Source organism: Molossus molossus, unplaced genomic scaffold (assembly GCF_014108415.1).
Source record: "Molossus molossus isolate mMolMol1 unplaced genomic scaffold, mMolMol1.p scaffold_m16_p_7, whole genome shotgun sequence".
Lineage (NCBI taxonomy): Eukaryota > Metazoa > Chordata > Mammalia > Chiroptera > Molossidae > Molossus > Molossus molossus.
Window position 1 is genome coordinate 70,313,656 of NW_023425401.1, and position 25,479 is coordinate 70,339,134.

The window sequence follows — 25,479 nt, forward strand, 5'->3', positions numbered from 1 at the left end:
AAATAGAACCACACTAAACAAAAATGGCAATAAATAAGTACATATCAATAATCACCTTAAACGTAAATGGATTGAATGCTCCCATAAAGAGACACAGAGTAGCTGATTGGATAAGAAAGCATAACTCATCTATATGTTGTTTACAAGAGACCCACCTCTCAACAAAAGACTCACATAGGTTGAAAGTGAAGGGATGGAAAAAAATTTTCCAAGCAAATGGAAAGCAAAAAAAAAAGCTGGGGTAGCAATTCTCATATCTGATAAAATAGATTTCAAAATGAAGACCATAACTAGAGACAAAGACGGCCACTACATAATATTGAAAGGATCTATCCAACAGGAAGATATAACCTTGATGAACATATATGCACCCAATATAGGAGCACCAAAATATATTAAAAATCTTCTGGAGGACTTCCAAGGAGAAATCGACAACAATACAATCATAGCAGGGGACTTCAACACCCCGTTGACAGCACTGGATAGATCCTCTAGGCAAAAAATTAGCAAGAAAACAGAGACTCTAAAGGAAGCACAAGACCAAATGGATTTAATAGATATCTACAGAGAATTACACCCCAAAATTACAGAATACACATTCTTCTCAAGTGCACATGGGACATTCTCAAAGATAGACCACATGATAGGACACAAACTAAATCTCTACAAGTTCAAGAAGATTGAAATCATATCAAGCATCTTCTCAGATCACAATGGCATGAAACTAGAAATCAATTGCAACAAGAACATGCAAAGACATTTCAACACATGGAGGCTAAATAGCATGTTATTAAACAGTGAATGGGTCACCGAGGAGATCAACGAAGAAATTAAAAACTTCCTGGAAACCAATGAAAATGAACACACAACAACACAAAATCTATGGGATGCAGTGAAAGCAGTTCTGAGAGGGAAGTTCATAGCACTACAGGCCACCTCAAAAAACAAGAAAAATCTCTAATAGACTATCTAACCTCACAACTTAAAGAACTAGAGAGCAGCCCTGGCCGGTTTGGCTCAGCGATTAGAGCGTCGGCCTGCGGTCCGGAGAGACCTGGGTTCGATTCCCGCTAAGGGCACGTACTTCGGTTGCAGTTTGTCCCCGGCCCTGGTAGGTCGTGCGGGTGGCAGCCACTCGATGTGTCCCCTCACGTCGATGTTTCTCTCTCTCTCTCCCTTCCTCTCTCTCCCTCTCTCTGTACAAAAAAAAAAAAAAAAAAAAAAAAAAAAGAACTAGAGAGCAAACAAAAAGAAAACCCCAGAGCAAGTAGAAGGAAGGAAATAGTAAAGATCAGAGCAGAAATAAATGACATAGAGACCAAAAAAACAATTCAAAGGATCAATGAAACAAAGAGCTGGTTTTTCGAAAAGATAAACAAGATTGATGGACCCTTAGCTAGACTCACCAAAAAACAAAGAGAGAGAACCCAAATACACAAAATCAGAAATGAAAGAGGAGAAGTAACAATAAACACCACGGAAATACAAAAGATCGTTAACAACTACTATGAATAACTATATGGGAAAAAAATTCGACAATCTAAGCAAAATGGACAAATTTCTAGAAACACACAGTCTCCCAAAACTATTCCCGGAAGAGATAGAAAACTTGAACACACCAATAACAACTAAGGAAATTGAAGAGGTAATCAAGACTCTCCCAGCAAACAAAATCCCAGGCCCAGATGGTTTCACTGGGGAGTTTTACCGAACATTCAAAAAAGAACTAACACCCATTCTCCTCAAACTATTTCAAAAAATTCAAGAAGAAGGAAGACTTCCAAACACGTTCTATGAGGCCAGCATAATTCTAATTCCAAAACCAGAAAAAGACACTACGAAGAAAGAAAACTACAGGCCAATATCCCTGATGAACATAGACGCCCAAATCCTGAACAAAATATTAGCAAATCGGATCCAGAAATACATCAAAACAATTATCCACCATGACCAAGTGGGATTCATTCCAGGGATGCAAGGCTGGTACAATATTCGCAAATCAATAAACGTGATACACCACATAAACAAAATGAAGAATAAAAACCACATGATCATATCAATAGATGCTGAAAAAGCATTTGACAAAATCCAGCTTCCTTTTCTGATAAAAATGCTCAGCAATGTAGGAATAGAGGGATCATATCTCGACATAATAAAGGCCATATATGAAAGACCTACAGCCAACATCATACTCAATGGACAGAAACTAAAAACATTTCCATTAAGAACAGGAACAAGACAGGGATGTCCACTTTCGCCACTCTTATTTAACATTGTACTGGAAGTCTTAGCCACAGCAATCAGACAGAAAGAAAAAATGAAAGGGATCCAAATTGAAAAGTAGGAAGTAAAACTGTCATTATTTGCAGATGACATGATATTGTACATAGAAAACCCTAAAGACTCCATCAAAAATCTACTAGACTTAATAAATGAATTTGGCAAAGTAGCAGGATACAAAATTAACGTCAAGAAATCGACGGCATTCTTGTACATCAATGATGAACTCACAGAAAGAGAAACTGAAAAAACAATCCCATTTACCATTGCTCCAAAAAAATTACGATACCTAGGAATAAACTTAACCAAAGAAGTAAAGGACCTATTTTCAGAAAACTACAGGTCATTGAAAAAAGAAATAGAGGAAAATATAAAAAAGTGGAAGAACATACCCTGTTCATGGATTGGAAGAATTAACATCATTAAAATGTCCATACTACCCAAAGCAATCTATAGATTCAATGCAATCCCCATCAAAATACCAATTACATATTTCATAGTACTAGAACAAATACTTCAAAATTTCATATGGAACAAAAAAAGACCCCGAATAGCCACAACAATCTTGAAAAAGAAGAACAAAGTAGGTGGGATCACAATACCAGATATCAGGTTATACTACAAAGCGACTGTAACCAAAACAGCCTGGTACTGGCACAAGAACAGTTATATAGACCAGTGGAACAGAACTGAAAACCCAGAAATGGACCCAAGGCAATACGCTCAATTAATATTTGACAAAGGTGGCAAGAGCATACAGTGGAGTAAAGACAGCCTCTTTAATAAATGGTGTTGGGAAAATTGGACAGCTACATGCAAAAAAATGAAACTAGACCATCAACTTACACCATACACCAAAATAAACTCAAAATGGATAAAAGACTTAAATGTGACCCATGAATCCATAAAAATTCTAGAAGAAAATGTAGGCAACAAAATTTCGGACATCATACGGAGCAGAATTTTCACTGATACATCACCTAAGGTAACAGTAATAAAGGAGAAAATGAACACATGGTACTACATCAAACTCAAAAGCTTCTGCACAGCAAAAGAAACAATCATCAAAATGGAAAGGCAACCCACTGTATGGGAGAACATCATTGCCAATGATGTATCAGATAAGGGGTGAATTTCCAATATATATAGAGTGCTCATACAACTCCACAAAAAGACGACAAAGAACCCAATTAAAACATGGGCAGAGGAGATGAATAGACACCTCTCCAAACAGGACATACAAATGGCCAAGAGACATATGAAGAAATGCTCAACATCACTAATCATCAAAGAGATGCAAATTAAAACAACAATGAGGTATCACCTCACACCTGTCAGAGTGGCCACCATCAACAAATCATCAAACAACAAGTGTTGGCGAGGGTGTGGAGAAAAGGGGACTCTAATACACTGCTGGTGGGAATGCAGACTGGTGCAGCCGCTGTGGAAAACAACATGGTGCTACCTCAAAAAATTAAAAATTGAACTTCCATTTGACCCAGTGATCCCACTGCTGGGAATATACCCTAAGAAGCCTGAAACACCAATCAGGAAGAATATATGTACCCCCATGTTCATAGCAGCACTATTTACAATAGCTCAGATCTGGAAACAGTCCAAGTGTCCACCAGTAGACGAATGGATAAAAAAGCTGTGGTACATATACACAATGGAGTACTATGCAGCGGTAAGAAAGAAAGATCTCTGATCCTTTGAGACGACATGGAGGGACCTGGAAAGTATTATCCTAAGTGAAAGAAGCCAAGCAGAAAAAGACAAATACCACATGATCTCACTTATATATGGAATATAATGAACATAACAGTCTGAGGAATACAGTAGACCCAGACACATGGAAGTAGGGCACAGACTGACATCCCTCAAAAGAGGGGATGGGGGGTGGGGGGGTGGGAAGAGATAAACCAGAGAACTTATATGCATGTATGCTTGACCAATGGACATGGACAACTAAGCCGGGGACGGGGCGGAGGTGGGGTGGGGTGGGTGGTGCCAATGGGGTAAAATGGTAAAATATCTATAACAAAAAAATAAATAAAAATTCATATAAAAAATAAATAAATAAATAAATAAAGACATGAAGGAACTTGAGTTAAAGCATTTAAGCTGCATAATATATGATTTCAACAATATGACATTTTACAGATGGTAAAACTATCAGTAAAAGATTGGTGGTTACCAGGAATTGGATTGGAGAGGAAGGGAAAAGGACAAAGAGAGAGGGAAAAAGAGAGAAAAGGAGAGAAAGAGAAATGAATGGATAGAATGTGGTAATATTAAATCAGTGAAACTATTCTATATTGTACCATAAAGGTGGCTACATGTCTTTATATATTTGTCAAAACTCATAAAGTGTACAACACAAAATATGAACGCAAATATACAGTATGAACTTTCGTTACAAATAATGCCTCGGTTTGGCTCATTAGTTGTAACAAATGTTTTACACTAATGCATGATGTTAATAATTGGATAAACTGTTTTGGAGGAGGGTTAAGAGATTACATGGAAACTCTGAGCTTGCTATTCATTTTTATAAATTGAAAATTATCTTAAATATAAATTTCAGGTTTTTTTTTTTAATCCTACTCTCATAAAATGTATATTCCAATGAGGAAGGAGAAGATGGAGTATGTGAAAATCAGTGAGTTTTTAAACAAAATAAGTTAAATGAAAGATAAAACAAAGTAGAAGAATTAGAAAAGTGCAATAGAGAAAAAATAGGAAATGGAAGAGATAAAGGCAATGCTCGGCTGGAAAGGGGCACCGTAATTTTAAATAGAGTGGTGAAGAAAGAGCTCACTTAAAGGGTCATAATTGAGCACAGTAATGTGAGAAAGTAAACCTTAGAACATTCTGGAAAAATAAAATTGTGATTGGGAAGAAAAGCAAATAGGACATTGTGGATGGAGTGGAGTGAAGTAGAGGGAGATAAGATCAGAGAAGGGAGAAGAGAATAATGAAGCCACATATGCAAAGTTAAGTAGCTATTAAAATAACTATGGTTTGAGTAACTGTTTTTAAAATGTCTGTTACAGAGAGAGAAAAAATGGGCGGCAGAGTGAATGGAAGCTACACAAACCAATTCCCAGGACCAAACTGAAATTACAATGAAAATAAAGACAAATCGTAAGGAAGGGGCAACCAGAAGGCAGTTTGGGGGACCACATAACCAGGAACACTGACTCAATTCTAGTAGGCTTGCGAGGACATGAGAGAGGGCCGGGAGCCCAAGGTCCTCAGCGGCCTGGGCTGGGACCTGCTGCAGCCTGGACTGGGACCAGTGGACTCGGCTGGAAGCTGCACCATCGGCTGGGTCCTGTGACCTTGGCTGGGTGCTATGCCCTCGGCTGGGTCCTGCGACCTTGGCTGGGTGCTACACCCTTGGCTGGGATCAGCGGCAACAGCTGTAAGCTGTGCCCACGGCTAGGTCCTATGGCCTCAGCTGAGACCTGCAGTCACCTTGGCTGGATCCTGGGACCTTGGCTGGGTGCTACGCCCTTGGCTGGGAGCTGCCACAGACTCAGCCACCCTCAGATGTGAGCAACGCCCTCGGGTTAAAGTCTCATGTGGCTCCACGGCAGTGCAGAGCCCAGACAGAGGCTAAATTGGCAGCAGCCACACACCTTGGGCTCTGGCAGAATGAGGGCAGACTAGACTGGAACTGTATGGGGACACTCGGTATTTGGAGGGTGCTCAGAGCTTGTGCTGACTGCAGCCACACAGGACTGTGGTCATCTTACTCCTTCCCAGGGCCCTGGAAAGAGGCAGCAGCTCCTCCCTCAGAGATTCAACCCCACTCGGTGGCCATTGAAATGCTAATTGAAGCCCATTAACAACCCAGCATCTGCCCCACCCTCTGGAAATCATCTTACACTGAGCACCTGAAAGTTTTTCAGTCAACTCAGAAACCAAGGTTCTTCAGGTGACCACTACTAATAGCCTCCAGGCAAAAAAGCTGGAGGATAATTACCATTCCTGGGGCTAGCAACTCTAACCAGGAAAGTTAAGACTTGACAGTGGTGTTTAAAGTGGGTCCTTCCTGCCTCATTCAAACCCAGGAGAGGGAGCCACAAACTGCAGAACACCAACACCAAAAAGAAAATTTGGTAGACTCCAAAGCCCACTATGATAGCCAAAATGGAGAAAAACAGAAACATAAGCCAAATGAAAGAACAAGAGACCTCTACCAAAGATGAGATAAATGAGGTACAATTAAGCAAGTTTACAGAACTAGAATTCAGAGCCATGATCTTGAGGAAGCTCAACAGCATGTGTAAGGACATGAGCACCATGAGTAAAATATACAAATGTTGAAAATCAACCAGATGGAAATTAAAACCCACCAATAAGAAATGAAGAATGACATATCAGAAATGAAAAACACATTGGAAGTTCTAAATAACACAGTAGAGAAAGCTGAGGACGGGACAAGTGAATTAGAAGACAGGGTAGAAAAAATCAACCAAGCAGAAAACCAACAGAAAAAAAATAATTACAAAACAGAAAAACAGCTTAAGAGAACAGTGGGACAACTGGAAACGTAATTACATTCACATCATAGGTGTCCCCGAAGAAGAAGAAAATGAGCAAGGGTTAGAGAATACATTTGAAGAAATAGTGACACAAAACTTCCCTAATTTGGTGAAGGAAGAAGGCATTCAAGTTCAAGAAGCACAGAGAGCCCCAAGTAAGAAGAACCCAAACAGACCCACACCAAGACACATAGAAATCAAAGTGCCAAAAATTCAAGACAGAGAGAGAATCCTAAAAGCAGCAAGAGAGAAGCAACAGGTTACCTACAAAGGAAACCTCATAAGGCTCTCAGCTGACTTCTCACAAGAAACACTACAAGCCAGAAGGAAATAGCATGAGGTAATCAAAGTCATGAAAAACAAGGATCTGAATCCAAGACTACTCTACACAGCAAGGTTATCATTCAAAATAGAAAGTCAAATGAAGAGCTTCTCAGACAAAATAAGGCTAAGGGAATACATTAGCACCAAACCAACACTGCAAGAAATGTTAAAAGGACTGCTGTAATTAGCAAAAGAAATAGGAAGAAAAATAGAACCACACTAAACAGAAATGGCAATAAATAAGTACATATCAATAATCACAAATGTAAATGGATTGAATTCTCTCATAAAAAGAAACAAGTAGCTGATTAGTTAAGAAAGCATGACTCATCTATATGTTGTTTACAAGACACCCACCTCACAACAAAAGACTCACATAAGTGGAAAGTGAAGGGATGGAAAAAAATCTTTCAAGCAAATGGAAAGAAATAAAAAGCTGGGGTAGCAATACTCATATCTGATAAAATAGACTTCAAAATGAAGGCAATATCTAGAAAAAAAGAAGGCCATTACATAATATTAAAATAATCTATCCAACAGGAAAATATAACCTTGATAAACATATATGCACCCAATATAGGAGCACCAAAATATAATAAAAATCTTCGGGAGGACTTCAAAGGAAATATTGATAGCAATAATATCATAGCAGGGGATTTCAACACTCCACTGACATCACTGTAGAGAACCTCTAGACAAAAAATTAGCAAGGAAACAAAGACTCTAAATGAAGCACTAAACCAAATGGATTTAATAGATATCTACAAAGAATTACACCCCAAAACTGCAGAATTCACATTCTTCTCAAGTGCACATGGGACATTCTCAAAGATAGACCACATGTTAGGGCACAAACTAAGTCTCTACAAGTTGAAGAAGATTGAAATCATATCAAGCATCTTCTCAGATCACAATGGCATGAAACTAGAAATCAATTGCAACGAAAACACGCAAAGATATTTGAACACATGGAAGCTAAATAGCATGTTATTAAACAATAAAAGGGTTACCAAGGAGATCAAGGAAGCAATTAAACACTTCCTGGACACCAATGAAAATGAAGACACAAGAACACAAAATCTATGGGATGCAGCAAAAGCAGTTCTGAGAGGGAAGTTCATAGCACTCCAGGCCTACCTCAAGAAACAAGAAAAATTTCTAATAGCCTATCTAACCTCACAACTTAAACAACTAGAAAGCCAACAAAAAGAAAACCCGAGAGAAAATAGAAGGAAGGAAATAGTAAAGATCAGAGCAGAAATGAACTATATAGAGTCAAAAAAAAAAAAAAAAAAAAAAACAATTCAAAGAATCAATGAAACTAAGAGCTGTTTTTTCAAAAAGATAAACAAGATTGATGGACCCTTTGCTACACTTACCTAGAAACAAAGAGAACCCAAATACAAAAAAATCAGAAATTAAAGAGGAGAAGTAACAACTGACACCAAAGCAATACAAGAGATTGTTAACAATTACATGAACAATTATATGGCAACATATTCGACAATCTAAGCAAAATGGACAAATTTCTAAAAACACATAATCTCCCAACACTGGACCAGGAAGAGATAGCAAACGTGAACAGACCAATAACAACAGACGAAACTGAAGATGTAATCAAGACTCTCCCAGCAAACAAAAGCCCAGGACCAGATGGCTTCACCGGGCAGTTTTGCCAAACATTCAAAGAAGAATTAACACCCATTCTCCTCAAACTATTTCAAAAAATTCAAGAAGAAGGAAGACTTCCAAACTTGTTTTAGGAAGCAAGCATAATTCTAATTCCAAAACCAAAAAAAGACACTACAAAGAAAGAAAACTACAGGCGAATATCCCTGATGAACATACATGCCAAAATTCTGATCAAAACACTAGCAAATCAGATCCAGCAATACACAAAATAATTATCCACCATGACCAAGTGGGATTCATCCCAGAGATGCAAGGCTGATACAATATTCGCAAATCAATAAACATGATACACCACATAAATAAAATGAAGACTAAAAACCACATGATCATATCAATACACACCGAAAAAGCCTTTGACAAAATACAGCATCTATTTGTGATAAAAACGCTCAGCAATGTGGAAATATAAGGATCATATCTTGACATAATAAAGGCCATATATGAAAGACCTACAGCCAACATCATACTCAATGGGCAAAAATTAAAAGCATTTTCCTTAAGTACAGGAACAAGGCAAATATACCCATTTTCGCCACTCTTATTTAATAGAGTACTGGAAGTCTTAGCCACAGCAATCAGACAGAAAGACAAAATAAAAGGGATCCAAATTGGACAGGAAGAAGTGAAACTGTCATTATTCACAGATAACATGACACTATAAGTAGAAAACCCCAAAGGCTCCATCAAAAATTTACTAGACTTAATAAATGAATTTGGAAAAGTAGCAGGATACAAAATTAACGTCAAGAAATCGATGGCATTCTTATACACCAATGATGAACTCACAGAAAGAGAAACTAAGAAAACAATCCCATTTACCATTGTGGAAAAAAAAAAAAAATTAAGATACCTAGAAATAAACTTAACCAAAGACATAAAGGACCTATTCATAGAAAACTACTGCGTCACTGAAAAAACATATAGAGGAAGATATAAAAAAGTGGAAGCACATACCCTGTTCATGGATTGGAAGAATTAGCATCATTAAAATGTCCATATGACCCAAAGCAATCTGTAGATTCAATGCAATCCCCATCAAAATACCAACGGAATACTTCACAGAATTAGAACAAGTACTTCAAAAGTTTGTATAGAAACAAAAAGACCTCAAATAGCCACAGCAATCTTGAAAAGGAAGAACAAAGTTGGAGGGATCATATTACCAGATTTCAGGTTATATTGCAAAGCCACTGTAATCAAAACAGCCTGGTACTGGCTCAAGAACAGGCATATAAACCAGTGGAACAGAACAGAGAAACCAGAAATGGACCCAAGGCAATATGCTTAATAAAAATTTGACAAAGGTGGCAAGAGCATACAGTGGAGTAAGGACAGCCTCTTTAATAAATGGTGTTGGGAAAATTGGGCAGCTACATGCAGAAAAAGGAAACTAGACCATCAAATTACACCCTACACAAGAATAATCTCAAAATGGATAAAACACTTAAATGTGACTCATGAATCCATACAAATCCTAGAAAAAAACTGTAGGCAACAAAATTTCAGACATCATATGCAGCAGAATTTTCACTGATACATCACCTAAGGCAATAGAAACAAAGGAGAAAATGAACACATGGGACTACATGAAACTCAAATGCTCCTGCACAGCAAAAGATACAATCATCAAAACAGGAAGGCTGCCCACTGTATGGGAGAACATAATTGCCAATGATATGTCAGATAAGGGGTTAATTTCCAATATATATAGAGTGCTCATACAACTCAGCAAATGAAGACAAAGAACCCAATTAAAAATTGAGCAGAGGAACTAAATAGACACCTCTCCAATGAGGACATACAAATGGCTAAGAGACATATGAAGAAATGCTCAACATCAGTAATCATCAGAGAGATACAAATTCAAACAACAATGAGGTTTCACCTCACACCTGTCAGAATGGCCCCCATCAACAAATAATCACACAACAAGTGTTGGTGAGGGTGTGGAAAAAAGCAGGCTCTAGAACACTGCTGGTGGGAATGCAGACTGGTGCAGCCACTATGGAAGACAATATGATGTTACCTCAAAAATTAAAAATGGAATTGCCATTTGACCCAGTGATCCCACTTCTAGGAATATACCCTGAGAAGCTTGAAACACCAATCAGAAAGAATATATATACCCCCATGTTCATAGCAGCACTATTTACAATAGTTAAGATCTGGATACAGCCCAAGTACCCATCATTAGATGAGTAGATAAAAAGCTGTGGTACATATACACAATGGAGTACTATGCAGCTGTAGGAAAGAAAGATCTCTTATCCTTCTAGACGATATGGAGTGACCTGGAAAGTATGATCCTAAGCAAAACAAGCCAAGCAGAGAAAGACAAATTCAGGATCTCACTTATTTCTGGAATAAAATAAACTAAACAATCTGATGGACAAAATAGACCCAGAGTCATAGAAGTAGAATACAGACCGACAATCCTCAGAAGGGAGGGAAGGAGGGAAGGGATAAACCACCGAACTTACATGCTTGTATGCATAACCAATGGACATGGACAACAAAGCCAGGAATAGGGTGGGGGGATGGGCAGAAAGATGTCAATGGGGAGAAAAAGCAGAAACATCTGTAACAAAAATAAATTAATAAAATAAATAAATAAAAATAAATAAAATAAATAAAAATATTATTTTTTTTTTTTTTATCCTCACCTGAGGACATTTTTCTATTTTTTGTACAGACAGAGTGGGAGGGAGAGAGAGGAAGAGAGAGAGTGAGAAACATCGATGTGAAAGGGACACATCGAGTGGCTGCCACCCGCACGACCAGCCAGGGCCGGGGACAAACTGCAACCAAGGTACATGCCCTTAGCGGGAACCGAACCCGGGTCTCTCCGGACCGCAGGTAGGTGCTCTAACCGCTGAGCCAAACCGGCCAGGGCTAAAAATATTTCTTAAAAAATAAAAGAAAACACAAACCATATATATGTTGTATACAAGAACCCCACCTCAGAACAAAAGATTCACACAGGCTGAAAGTGAAGGGACAGGAAAAATATTACATGCAAATGGAAATTAAAAAAAGAAAGCTGGGGTAGCCACATTTACCTCTGAAAAAATAAACTTCAAAACAAAGGTCATAATGAGAGGTCACTACATACTACTAAAAGGGTCAATCCAACAAGAGGATATAACCCTTATAAACATACATGCACCCAACATAAGAGCACCTAAATACATTTTTTAAAATCTTTTGGTGGACTTTAAGAGTGTGATCAACAACAATACAATCATAGTAGGAGATTTTAACACCCCACTGTCATCAGTAAATAGATTATCCAGACAACAAATTTCAAGAAAATAGAGACTTAAATGATACACTTGATCTACTGAACTTAATTGATATTTACAGAACATTTCATCTCCAAAAAACAGGTACACATTCTTCTCAGGTACACATGAAACATTCTCAAAGATAGACCACATGCTAGGACACAAAAGAAGTCTCAACAAGTACAAGAAGATTAAAATTGTGTAAGCATCTTCTCAAATCACAATGGCATGAAACTAGATATCAACCACTATTTTTAGAAAGAAATCCAAAACATTCATATACATGGAAGCTAAATAGCATGTAATTAGACAATAAATGGTTTACTGATAATATGAAAAAATAAATAAAAAGTACCTGGAAACAAATTAAAAACAAAACAATCCAGAATTTATGGGACACAGCAAAAACAGTCCTGATAAAACAGTTCATAGCATTACAAGCCTACCTCAAGAAACAAGAAACAGCTCAAGTAAACAATTAACCCTACACCTAAAAGTACTAGAGAAACAACAACAACAAAAAGATATTGAGAAAATCAACAGGAATAGCCCTGAGTAAGTAGAAGGAAGGTGATAATAAACATTAGAGGAGAAATAAATAATAAAGAGACTAAAAACAATAAAACAAAGGTGAATAAAACCAAATGCTGCTGCTTTAAAAAGTCAAACAAAATTGATGAACCTTTAACAAGATACATCAAGAGACAAAGAGAGAGCACCTTGATAAATAAAATCAGAAATGAAAGAGAAACTGAAATAAAAAATATTGTAAGAAAATAGTATGAATGGGACAACCTGGGTGAAATGGACAAATTTCCAGCAACATACAATCTTTCAAAATGTAATCAAGAAGAATCAGAAAACCTGAATAGGATGATAACAACAAAATTGAAGCAACAGAAGCAGAAGTAAAAAAAAAAAACACTCCCAGTAAACAAAAGTCCTGGACCAAATGGATTTAGAGTTGAATATTACCAAACATTCAAAGAAGAATTAACACCTGTTCTCCTTAAACTATTCAAAAATATTTAGAATGGAAGACTTTCAGCTCTTTTTAGAAGGCCAGCATAATCCTATTCCCAAAATCAGATAAAGACACTACAAAGTAAGAAAGTTCAGGCTAATATCTCTGATGAACATAGATGCTGATATCATAAGTGAATTATTATCAAATTGGACCCAGAAATACATTTAAAAATTATATGATGATCAAGTAGGATTTATTCTGGGGATGCAAGGCTGGTATAATATTCACAAATCAATAAATTTGATAGATCACATAAACAAAATATAGAATAATAATTACATAATCAATCAATAGATGCAGAAAAAGCATTCAACAAAATCCTACAGCCATTTTTGATAAAAATTCTCAGCAAAGGGAGAGTAGAGGGATTATGTCTCAATAAAAGCTATATATGACAAACCTACAGCCAACATCATACTTAATAGGTAAAAACAGAAAGTGTTTCTCTTAAGAAAGATAGTATGGAATGCCCTAGCCACAGTGATCAGAGAAGAAGAAAAATTAAAAGGCATCCAAATTGCAAAGGAGGAATTAAAGTGGTCATGTATTCAATAATTATGTGATATTGTACATAGAAAACACTAAAGACTCCACCAAAAAAAACTATTAGATTTAATCAATGAATTGGGCTAAGTAGTGGGATACAAAATCAACATCTGAAACAAATGGAATTTTTACAGACCAATAATGAACTCAAAATGAGGAACTAAAACAATTTTTAATCCCATTTATCATTTCAATAAAAAAAAAAATCCTAGGAATACAATTAACCGAGGATGTAAAAGACCTGTACTCAGAAGCCTATAGCACATTGAATAAAGAAATAGAGGAAGATACAAACAAGTGGAAGTATATACTGTGTTCATGGAATTAAAAAATTAACATTATTAAAATGTCCATACTACCAAAAGCAATCTATAGATTCGATGCAATTCCTATTAAAATATCACTGGAATAATTTTTAAAAAAATTATATGGAACCAAAAAAGACCCCAGATAGCTGCAACAATCTTTAGAAAAAAGAACTAAATTGGAGGCATCACAATACCAGATATCAAATTATACTACAAAGCTGTGGTACATTTACATAGTAGAATAATATGCAGCTGTTTAAAAAAAAAAAAAAGAATATTTTACCCTTTGAGGCAGCATTGATCTGGAGATTATTATGCTAAGCAAAATAAATCCATCAGAGAAATATTACATAATCTCATTTATACATGAAATCTAATGAACAAAGTAAACTAATAAAAATATGTCCAGAAACATGGAAGCATGGAACAGACTGACAGATCTCAGAGGGAAGGTGGAAGAGGAGATAGGAAGAGATTAACCAAAGAATTAATATGCATATATGCATAGCCCATGGACAGAGACAATAGTGAGGTGAAGGCTGGGCTTGAGTGGCAGTCAGGTAAAGTGGGGGCAAAGAGGAAAATTGGGGGACATCTGTAATACTCTCAACAAAAAGAAAAAACATTTAAAAAAATATTATATCTTACCAAATAGAAGGGGGATGGAAAGAGGATAAAGTGAGTAAATGAGGTCAAATATATGGTAATGAAAGGAAAATAGAATTTGAGTGATGAGCACATAATAGAGTATACAGATGTTGAATTTTATGGTATATACCTAAAATTTATATAATGCTATTAGCTAATGTTATCCAAATTAAGTTACTTAAAAAACAAATAAGAATAAAAACTAATAATGTTTCATCTCTCTGACTCTTATTCTATCAACATGTCTCTGTCTCACTACAGAAGGGAGAGGTTTTCAGCTTTCCAGGGCCCATGCCATTAGATTGAGTCCAACTAAATAATTCTGATTAATCTCCCTGTCAGAAATTCCAATATCTTATTACCATTTGCAAAGTCCCCGTTTGCTTTACAACGTAACACATTCATAGGTTCTAGGGATAAAGGTACAGTTATCTTTGGGGCCATTATTCTGCTTACCACAGGGAGTGTGGAAGTAAAATAGCAAAAATAAGGAAAAGATGTGCATTTATGAGCAGGTCACTACTATATGTAAGCACCTGGGGTACAACCCCAGTGGAGACATCTGGGATATGGTATAGAATGGCCTTAGAGTTGTCCTACTCTAAGGGGCAAGAGTCACAAATGCTTCCAGGAGGAAGCTGAGACCAGAGTATCCATGGGAACTATGGTTCCTGAAAAAAATATGGTGGTCAACAGCACCTGCTACACAGAGTAACAATTTAAAATGTCAGAGTCAATGTGAAGCAATAGATTAAACCTTTGTAATCTCTTCATCTCTTCTTCAATTAAAAGTGATTTAGAGAAATTATAAGACCAAGAACAGAAAATCTGAGTTCATGTCCTCTATCTGCCAGATAGCATCAAATTATTGATCCAAAAATTTGTCTGAAAACCATTTCAATTCTCAAAAAGTTGGACCAGATATTCTATAAAATTCCTTCTAGTTTAGACACACTGCTTTCTATGAGTTTTAAGACACTCATCCTGGTGATGTCTATGATTATTTTTAAATCATTTCATAACATAATTCTATACCAAAGCAGAGGGAAGCTGCAAATATTCACTTTTTCCCAACTCAAATATTAAACGTCACCACACAGGCTACTTATAATAAGTCACAGGAAACAGCCCTGGCCAGTTTTGCTCAGTGGTTACAGCATCAGCCTGTGGACCAGAGAGTCCCGGGTTTGGTTCCCACTAAAGGGCACATACCTTGGTTGTAGTTTGGCCCCAGCCCCGGTTGGGGTTGTGTGGGTGGCAACCAGTAGATATGTGTCTCTCATATTGATGTTTCTCTCTCTCTCTTCCACTCTCTCTCCCTCCCGCCGTATCTGAAGATAAATGCAAAAATGTTCTTGGGTGAAGATAAAAAAAAATAAAATAAAATAAGTAACAGGAAACAAACAAAAAATTATTAATGGAACAATGTAATTATAATAAATTCGGCCTCCAATTGAATTGGGATGTTAACCAGGTAAACCAAGAATGGACTAAATCAGACCTTAAACAACCACAGAGAAGTTGAAAAATTAATCACATATGCCAAACTCCAAAAATTCTTGACCTTAGAAATTATTTTTCCTTTGGAAAACTTGTGAGTCAACTCAAAATTTCCTGAAAATTTTTGAGGTAGATATAAAATATTCAGACAGCTTCTGAGTCTGCAAAATATTGTGGTTCAAAACAAAAGCTGATCCTTGGATAATTGGATCTTTTTTGATGCATGACAAGGGTGAGGTGGAGACACATGGGTGTGAAGGAGAATCAAGTGCTGCCTTTCACAAAGACTTGGCTTTACTTTCAGAACATTTGTTGCTAAACAACCAGATTATATCTCTGTCATTCATACACATGTCCCCATAGTCTTCTTTATCAGTTGTCTTCAGCCTACATAAGTATTGACCTAGACATAGAACATAAAACCATTTGTCCTTTGACCCTGCTAATCATACCTATACTTATAGAAGAATATACTACAGGGTTTAGGATGTTACTAGTTTGAACAGGTGACAGTTTAATGTTCTCTAGTGATCTGAGCAGATGTTGTGTATTCAGGGTCAAGTCTTTTTCTATATTTTCACCTTTATAGGAAGAAAAATTTATACAAGGTTGAACAAATGCTATGAAACAGGTATGTTGTTTGCCTGGTTGGCTTGTTTCTAAGCTTTATGGTAATCCAATTAATAAGAACAGACACACACAGTACTACAAGTACACCCTGTTGTAATAATTTTAAAGTAACTACCTTGTCTTTCATATTTTTTGCATTCATTTTAACCTTTTTAAATAATAAATTCTAATTATAAAGTAAAAATAATAAACATGTATAAACTTAACCTTATGAATGAATGGCACTTGATAATTTATTTATTTATTTATTTTTTTATCCTCACCTGAGGACATTTTTCCATTTTTTCTACAGATAGAGTGGGAGGGAGAGAGAGAGAGAGAAACATCGACGTGAAAGGGACACATCGAGTGGCTGCCACCCGCACGACCAACCAGGGCCGGGGACAAACTGCAACCGAAGTATGTGCCCTTAGCGGGAACCGAACCCGGGTCTCTCTGTACCGCAGGCCGACGCTCTAACCGCTGAGCCAAACCGGCCAGGGCTCACTTGATAATTTATTAAAGAAGTTTCGAAATGTTATTACATTTGTGAATCCTACTAATTCTCGTAGGTAGGAGATAGGAATGGCCTCATCTATCAGAAAACTGAGGCTCAGAGAATCTAAATAATTCACTCAGAGCTAATCAGTCAAGGTTCAGAAAATTCTAATTGTGGCCATATTCCCACCTCATCCTTATAACAGATTGATTGGGGTCTGCTGGTTGCTAACCCACAGAACATAAGAAAATGAGCAAATTTTTCCAAGGCTCTAAAATATTTCTAATTCTAAGCAATCAGACATGAAAAAACAAATAAATAAAAATGATCCAAATTGGAAAAGAGAAAGTGAAACTGTCATTATTTGCAGATGACATGATATTATACATAGAAAACCACAGACTCCATCAAAAATCTACTAGACTTAATAAATTAATTTATCAAAGTAGCAGGGTACAAAATTAATGTCAAGAAATCAACGGTGTTCTTATACACCAATGAAGAACTCACAGAAAGAGAAACTAAGAAAACAATCCCATTTACCATCACAGCAAAAAATTAAGATACCTAGAAATAAACTTAACCAAAGAAGTAAAGGACCTATTTGCAGAAAACTACAGGACATTGAAAAAGGAAATAGAGGAAGATATAAAAAAGTGGAAGCACATACCTTGTTCATGGATTGGAAGAATTTACATCATTAAAATGTACAAATTACCCAAAGCAATCTATAGATTCAATGCAATCCCCATCAAAATACCAACGACAAACACCCCATCTCCCAAAACTAGATCAGGAAGAGATAGAAAACTTGAACAGACCAATAACAACTAAGGAAATTGAAGAGGTAATCAAGACTCTCCCAGCAAACAAAAGCCCAGGCCCAGATGGTTTCACTGGGGAGTTTTACCGAACATTCAAAAAAGAACTAACACCCATTCTCCTCAAACTGTTTCAAAAAATTCAAGAAGAAGGAAGACTTCCAAACACGTTCTATGAGGCCAGCATAATTCTAATTCCAAAACCAGAAAAAGACACTACGAAGAAAGAAAACTACAGGCCAATATCCCTGATGAACATAGACGCCAAAATCCTGAACAAAATATTAGCAAATCAGATCCAGAAATACATCAAAAAAATTATTCACCATGACCAAGTGGGATTCATTCCAGCGATGCAAGGCTGGTACAATATTCGCAAATCAATAAACATGATACACCACATAAACAAAATGAAGAATAAAAACCACATGATCATATCAATAGATGCTGAAAAAGCATTCGACAAAATCCAGCATCCATTTCTGATAAAAACGCTCAGCAATGTGGGAATAGAGGGATCATATCTCGACATAATAAAGGCCATATATGAAAGACCTACAGCCAACATCATACTCAATGGACAGAAACTAAAAACATTTCCATTAAGAACAGGAACAAGACAGGGATGTCCACTTTCACCACTCTTATTTAACATTGTACTGGAAGTCTTAGCCACAGCAATCAGACAGGAAGAAAAAATAAAAGGGATCCAAATTGGAAAGGAGGAAGTGAAACTGTCATTATTGCCAGATGACATGATATTGTACATAGAAAACCCTAAAGACTCCATCAAAAATCTATTAGACTTAATAAATGAATTTGGCAAAGTAGCAGGATACAAAATTAACGTCAAGAAATCGACGGCATTCTTGTACACCAATGATGAACTCACAGAAAGAGAAACTGAAAAAACAATCCCATTTACCATCGCTCCAAAAAAATTACGAAACCTAGGAATAAACTTAACCAAAGAAGTAAAGGACCTATTTTCAGAAAACTACAGGTCATTGAAAAAAGAAATAGAGGAAGATATAAAAAAGTGGAAGCACATACCCTGTTCATGGATTGGAAGAATTAACATCATTAAAATGTCCATACTACCCAAAGCAATCTATAGATTTAATGCAATCCCCATCAAAATACCAACGACATTTCATAGAACTAGAACAAATACTTCAAAAGTTCATATGGAACCAAAAAAGACCCCGAATAGCCACAGCAATCTTGAAAAAGAAGAACAAAGTAGGTGGGATCACAATACCAGATATCAGGTTATACTACAAAGCGACTGTAACCAAAACAGCCTGGTACTGGCACAAGAACAGGCATATAGACCAGTGGAACAGAACTGAAAACCCAGAAATAGACCCAAGGCAATACGCTCAATTAATATTTGACAAAGGTATAAAGAGCATACAGTGGAGTAAAGACAGCCTCTTTAATAAATGGTGTTGGGAAAATTGGACAGCTACATGCAAAAAAATGAAACTAGACCATCAACTTACACCATACACAAAAATAAACTCAAAATGGATAAAAGACTTAAATGTGACCCGTGAATCCATAAAAATTCTAGAAGAAAATGTAGGCAACAAAATTTCAGACATCATACGGAGCAGAATTTTCACTGATACATCACCTAAGGCAACAGAAATAAAGGAGAAAATGAACACATGGGACTACATCAAACTAAAAAGCTTCTGCACAGCAAAAGAAACAATCATCAAAATGGAAAGGCAACCCACTGTATTGGAGAACATCATTGCCAATGATGTATCAGATAAGGGGTTAATTTCCAATATATATAGAGTGCTCATACAACTCCACAAAAGGAAGACAAAGAACCCAATTTAAAAATGGGCAGAGGAGCTGAATAGACACCTCTCCAATCAGGACATACAAATGGCTAAGAGACATATGAAGAAATGCTCAACATCACTAATCATCAGAGAGATGCAAATTAAAACAACAATGAGGTATCACCTCACACCTGTCAGAATGGCCGCCATCAACAAATCATCAAACAACAAGTGTTGGCGAGGGTGTAGAGAAAAGGGGACTCTAATACACTGCTGGTGGGAATGCAGACTGGTGCAGCCACTATGGAAAACAATATGGTGCTACCTCAAAAAATTAAAAATTGAACTTCCATTTGACCCAGTGATCCCACTGCTGGGAATATACCCTGAGAAGCCTGAAACACCAATCAGGAAGAATATATGTACCCCCATGTTCATAGCAGCACTATTTACAATAGCTAAGATCTGGAAACAGCCCAAGTGTCCACCAGTAGATGAATGGATAAAAAAGCTGTGGTACATAAACACAATGGAGTACTATGCAGCGGTAACAAAGAAAGATCTCTTATCCTTTGAGACGACATGGAGGGACCTGGAAAGTATTATCCTAAGTGAAAGAAGCCAAGCAGAAAAAGACAAATACCACATGATTTCACTTATATACGGAATATAATGAACATAACAGTCTGAGGAATACAGTAGACCCAGACACATGGAAGTGAGGCACAGACTGACATCCCTCAGAAGAGGGGATGGGGGGTGGGGGGGTGGGAAGAGATAAACCACAGAACTTATATGCATGTATGCATGACCAATGGACATGGACAACTAAGCCGGGGACAGGGTGGAGTGGGTGGGGGTGGGGGGTGCCAATGGGGTAAAAAGGTAAAATGTCTGTAACAAAAAAATAAATAAAAATTCATTAAAAAAAAAAAATACCAACGACATATTTCACAGAACTAGAACAAATATTTCAAAAGTTCCTATGAAACCAAAAAAGACCCGGAATAGTCACAGCAATTTTGAAAAAGAAGGACAAATTTGGAGGGATCACAATACCAGATATCAGGTTATACTACAAAGCGGCTATAATCAAAACAGCTTGGTACTGGCACAAGAACAGAATAGAGAACCCAGAAATGGACCCAAGGCAATATGCTCAATTAATATTTGACAAAGGTGGCAAGAGCATACAGTGGAATAAAGGCATCCTCTTTAATAAATGGTGTTGGGAAACTTGGACAGCTACATGCAAAAAAATGAAACCAGACCATCAACTTACACTCTACACAAGAATAAACTCAAAATGGATAAAATATTTAAATGTGACTCCTGAATCCATAAAAATTCTAGAAGAAAATGCAGGCAACAAAATTTCAGACATCATACACAGCAGAATTTTCACTGATACATCACCTAAGGCATCAGACACACAAGGGGAAATGAACACATGGGACTACATCAAACTCAAAAGCTTCTGCACAGCAAAAGAAACAACCATCAAACTATACGGGAGAACATCATTGCCAATGATACATCAGATAAGGGGTTAATTTCCAAAATATATAGAGTACTCATACAACTCAACAAAAGGAAGACAAAGAACCCAATTAAAAAATGGGCAGAGGAGGGACTTCCGGTCAAGATGGCAGCGTAGGTATCACATCCTCCCACAACCACATCAAAGTTACAACTAAACTACAGAACAACCATCATTCAAAACCGCCTGAAATCAAGTTGAATGGAAGTGCTACAACTACGAAATTAAAGCAGCAGCCACATCCAGACTGGTAGGAGGGGCCTAGGCGCGAGGGGCGGGGTGGCGGTGGCAGGGGCGCAGTAGTCTGGTCCCACACCCAAGTGTGGTGGATAAAAATCAGGAGGCTCCCATGGCTGGGAAGGTCCTTCCTGAGGACTGAGGGGTCCCTGTCCCATACCAGGTGCCCCGCTCAGGGTTCCAGTGCCAGGAAGAGAAGTCCCCATAACTTCTGGCTGGAAAAACCAGCGGGAACTGAGTCTCAGGGGGGCTGAGGCGGCTGGAACCCCAGGCAGCTCCCTAAAGGGTCTGTGCACGGACTTATCGGACTCTCTCCCTCTAAGCTTGGAGGGGAGGCAGCTCGAGGGGCACCAGAGACATACAGGGAAGAACTGAGCTGTTTGGCACTGGAGCGAGGGCTGGAGAGGGGGCTTCCTCGGGGACAAACGTGCTGTAAGAGGCCTTTGTTCCTTTGGTGAGCCCTTTCCTGGGGCGGCAGACAGAAGCCATATCTGGGACTCCAGCCACCTGGCTCATACTGGTAGCCCTGCCCTGCTGACTCCCTGAGGCTGCACCCCACCCAACTTTCAGGCCCACCCAATCTGTTGCCACTTGCTTAACCATAGGATTGGCCGGTCTTGGATCCTGCTTCAGGTTTTTTCTAAATTCTTTCAAACGAGCAGCATCTGGTCTCAGCGAGCCCCATACCTCTCATTAAGTAATACACTGAAACAAACACAGGGAGGCAGCCAAAATTAGGAGACAAAGAAACAGGTCCCAAATAAAAGAACAGAACAAAATCCCAATAAAAGAACTAAGTGAAATGGAGGTAAGCAACCTAACAGATACTGAGTTCAAAATACTGCTTATAAGGATGCTCAATGAACTTAGTGAGAACCTCAGTGAACTTAGGGAGGGCCTCTAGAGCATAAAAAAGTACCAGATAGAAATCATGGATGCACAGTTAGAATTGAAGGAGGCATTAACTGAAATAAAGAATAATTTACACAGCTTCAATAATAGAATACGTAAATCCAAGGAGCAAACCATCGATTTGGAATTTAAGAAAGCAAAAAATGCCCAATCAGAACAGCAAAAAGAAATAAAAAAGAATCCAAAAAAACTGAGGATAGTGTATGGAGCCTCTGGAACAACTTCAAGCGTGCCAACATTCGCATCTTGGGGAGTGCCCGAAGGAGAAGAGCGAGAACAAGAAATCGAAAACCTGTTTGAAACAATAATGGCAGAAAACTTTCCTAACTTGGTGAAGGAAACAGACATACAAGTCCAGGAAGCACAGAGAGTCCCAAACAAGATGAACCCCAAGAGGCCCACACCAAGACACATCATCATCAAAATGCAAAAGTTTCAAGACAAAGAGGGAATCTTAAAAGCAGCAAGAGAAAGACAGCTAGTTACCTACAAGGGAGTTCCCATTAGGCTGTCAGCTGATTTCTCAAAAGAAACTTTGCAGGCCAGAAGGGAGTTGCAAGAAATATTCAGAGTAATGAAAAGTAATAACCTACAACCAACATTACTCTATCCTGCAAAGCTGTCATTTAGAATCGATGGACATATAAAAACTTTCCCAGACAAGAAAAAGTTAAAGGACTTCATCACTAAATAGACACCTCTCCAAGCAGGACATACAAATGGCTAGGAGACATATGAAGTAATGCTCAACATCACTAATCATCAGAGAGATGCAAATTAATACAACAATGAGGTATCACCTCACACCTGACAGAATGGCCGCCATCACCAAATCATCAAACAACAAGTGTTGGCAAGGGTGTGGAGAAAAGGGGACTCTAGTGCACTGCTGGTGGGAATGCAGACTAGTGCAGGCACTATGGAAAACAATACAGTGTTACCTCAAAAAATTAAAAATGGAACTTCCATTTGACCCAGTGATCCTGCTTCTAGGAATATACCCTAAGAAGCCTGAAACACCAATCAGAAAAAATATATGTACCCTCATATTTGTAGCAGCACTATTTACAATAGCTAAGATCTGGAAACAGCCCAAGCGTCTATCAGTAGACGAATAGATAAAAAAGCCATGGTACATATACACAATGGAGTACTATGCAGCTGTAAGAAAGAATGATCTCTTATCCTTTGAGACAACATGGAGGAACTTGGAAAGTATTTTCCTAAGTGAAACAAGCCAAGCAGAAAAAGACAAATACCACATGATCTCACTTATATATGGAATATAATGAATATAACAGTCTGAGGAATAGGGTAGACCCACAAACACAGAAGTAGGGTACAGACTGACAACCCTCTGAAGAGGGGGCGATGGGCGTGGAAAGAGATAAACCACAGAACTTTTATGCATAACCAATGGACATGGACAACAAAGCCGGGCATGGGGCGGGGGGCGTGATGGGGAGGAGGGTGTCAATGGGGTTAAAAAGGAGAAACATCTGTAAAAAAAATAAAATTAAAAAATAAATAAAATATTTCCAAATCTCGGTTTAATAACGGTTCTCTTTGACTCTTACAAGTTTCCAAATGCTGTCACATTAATTTCTTAGCAAAAACTATGCTCAAGGAGGATTTAAAATCAGCTAATATTACTGCGTGGCCTAGTGTTTTCTCTAACACCAGAATTTTACTTTTAGTAGAGTTATGGAGCTTAAGCTCTAGGAGTGAAATTTTCAAGGAGATTTGAACTGAAAAACTGTGGCTGACTGTTGAGGTTTGTGAAAAGCAGTTGTGAGGTAGGAAAGAGGGAAGAGACTACTTTATAACACCACTTCTGTGCTGGGCAATAAAATCTTTCATGATTAAATTAGGTTTCCATTTTCTTTTTTTTAAGACTTCTTTATTCATGCTATCTTCCGTATTTCTTATAATTCAACATTTTTCTTTGAAGAGTTTTACTGTGAAGTGGAAATTGAAGCTTTATTCCAAAACATAATTTCTCAAAACTTGTTCTGTTTAGAAACCAAGTGGTTTGTGTGGTTTACATTTTCATCACTGTCTGAAACATATTTTCCGAAAGAGAGAGCCACACATGCCCGCTTTTGCCCTGCTGTCTTGGCAGCCTGTGAAAGATTTTTTTTTTTTTTTTTTTGGTTACTTTGTTCATCTAACACTTAGTTAACCTCAAAGACATGCCATAATTATTCACATATGGACTTTTTAAAGTTATGATGATTGAAAACTGCAGATTTTTTAATTTTTGTTATTGAAGTACTCTTGATTTAGTTCTGTATATTACAAGATAGGGGCCTAGCCCTGATCAGGTCTGCCTAGGGCCAGGCAGTAGTGTGTGGGTTCTTGACTTTATGCAGGAAAAATTTCACAACATAAATCCAGGTGAATTCAAGGGTACATTTATTAAAGCTGGAGACACTGAAATAAGTAAGGGCTTAGCATAGAAGAAGCAACAGGAGAGACCTAGGCAGAGCTGCTTTGGTTCTTTAAAAATGTTATAGGAAAGAAATGAGCCAAGGTGGGAATTCAGAGAAAAAGGAACCTGGGAGACAGGTTCAAGGGGTTATCCAAGGACAAGATATTGCTGCTCATTGCTCCCTTGGTTGCAAGTCTCATGGGAATCCTTAGCATTTAGGAAATGTGGGGGAAGAAGAGGGGGAAATGAAAGGTACAGGCATGCTCCATGAAGAGAGAGCACGTTCTGGGTCCCTTGAAAGTTTTTATGGTTTTCTTCCAGGCAGGAAACTTAGGGAGGTCTCATGCAAGGGTTTCAGCAAAATATTCATTAGTTTTTCATGTGTACCCTTTCAGGATCATGGTCTCTACTGATTGGTCACCAGGGCATGGGGTTATTAGTCATTGCAGCTGGTACTGAAATTGCCCAC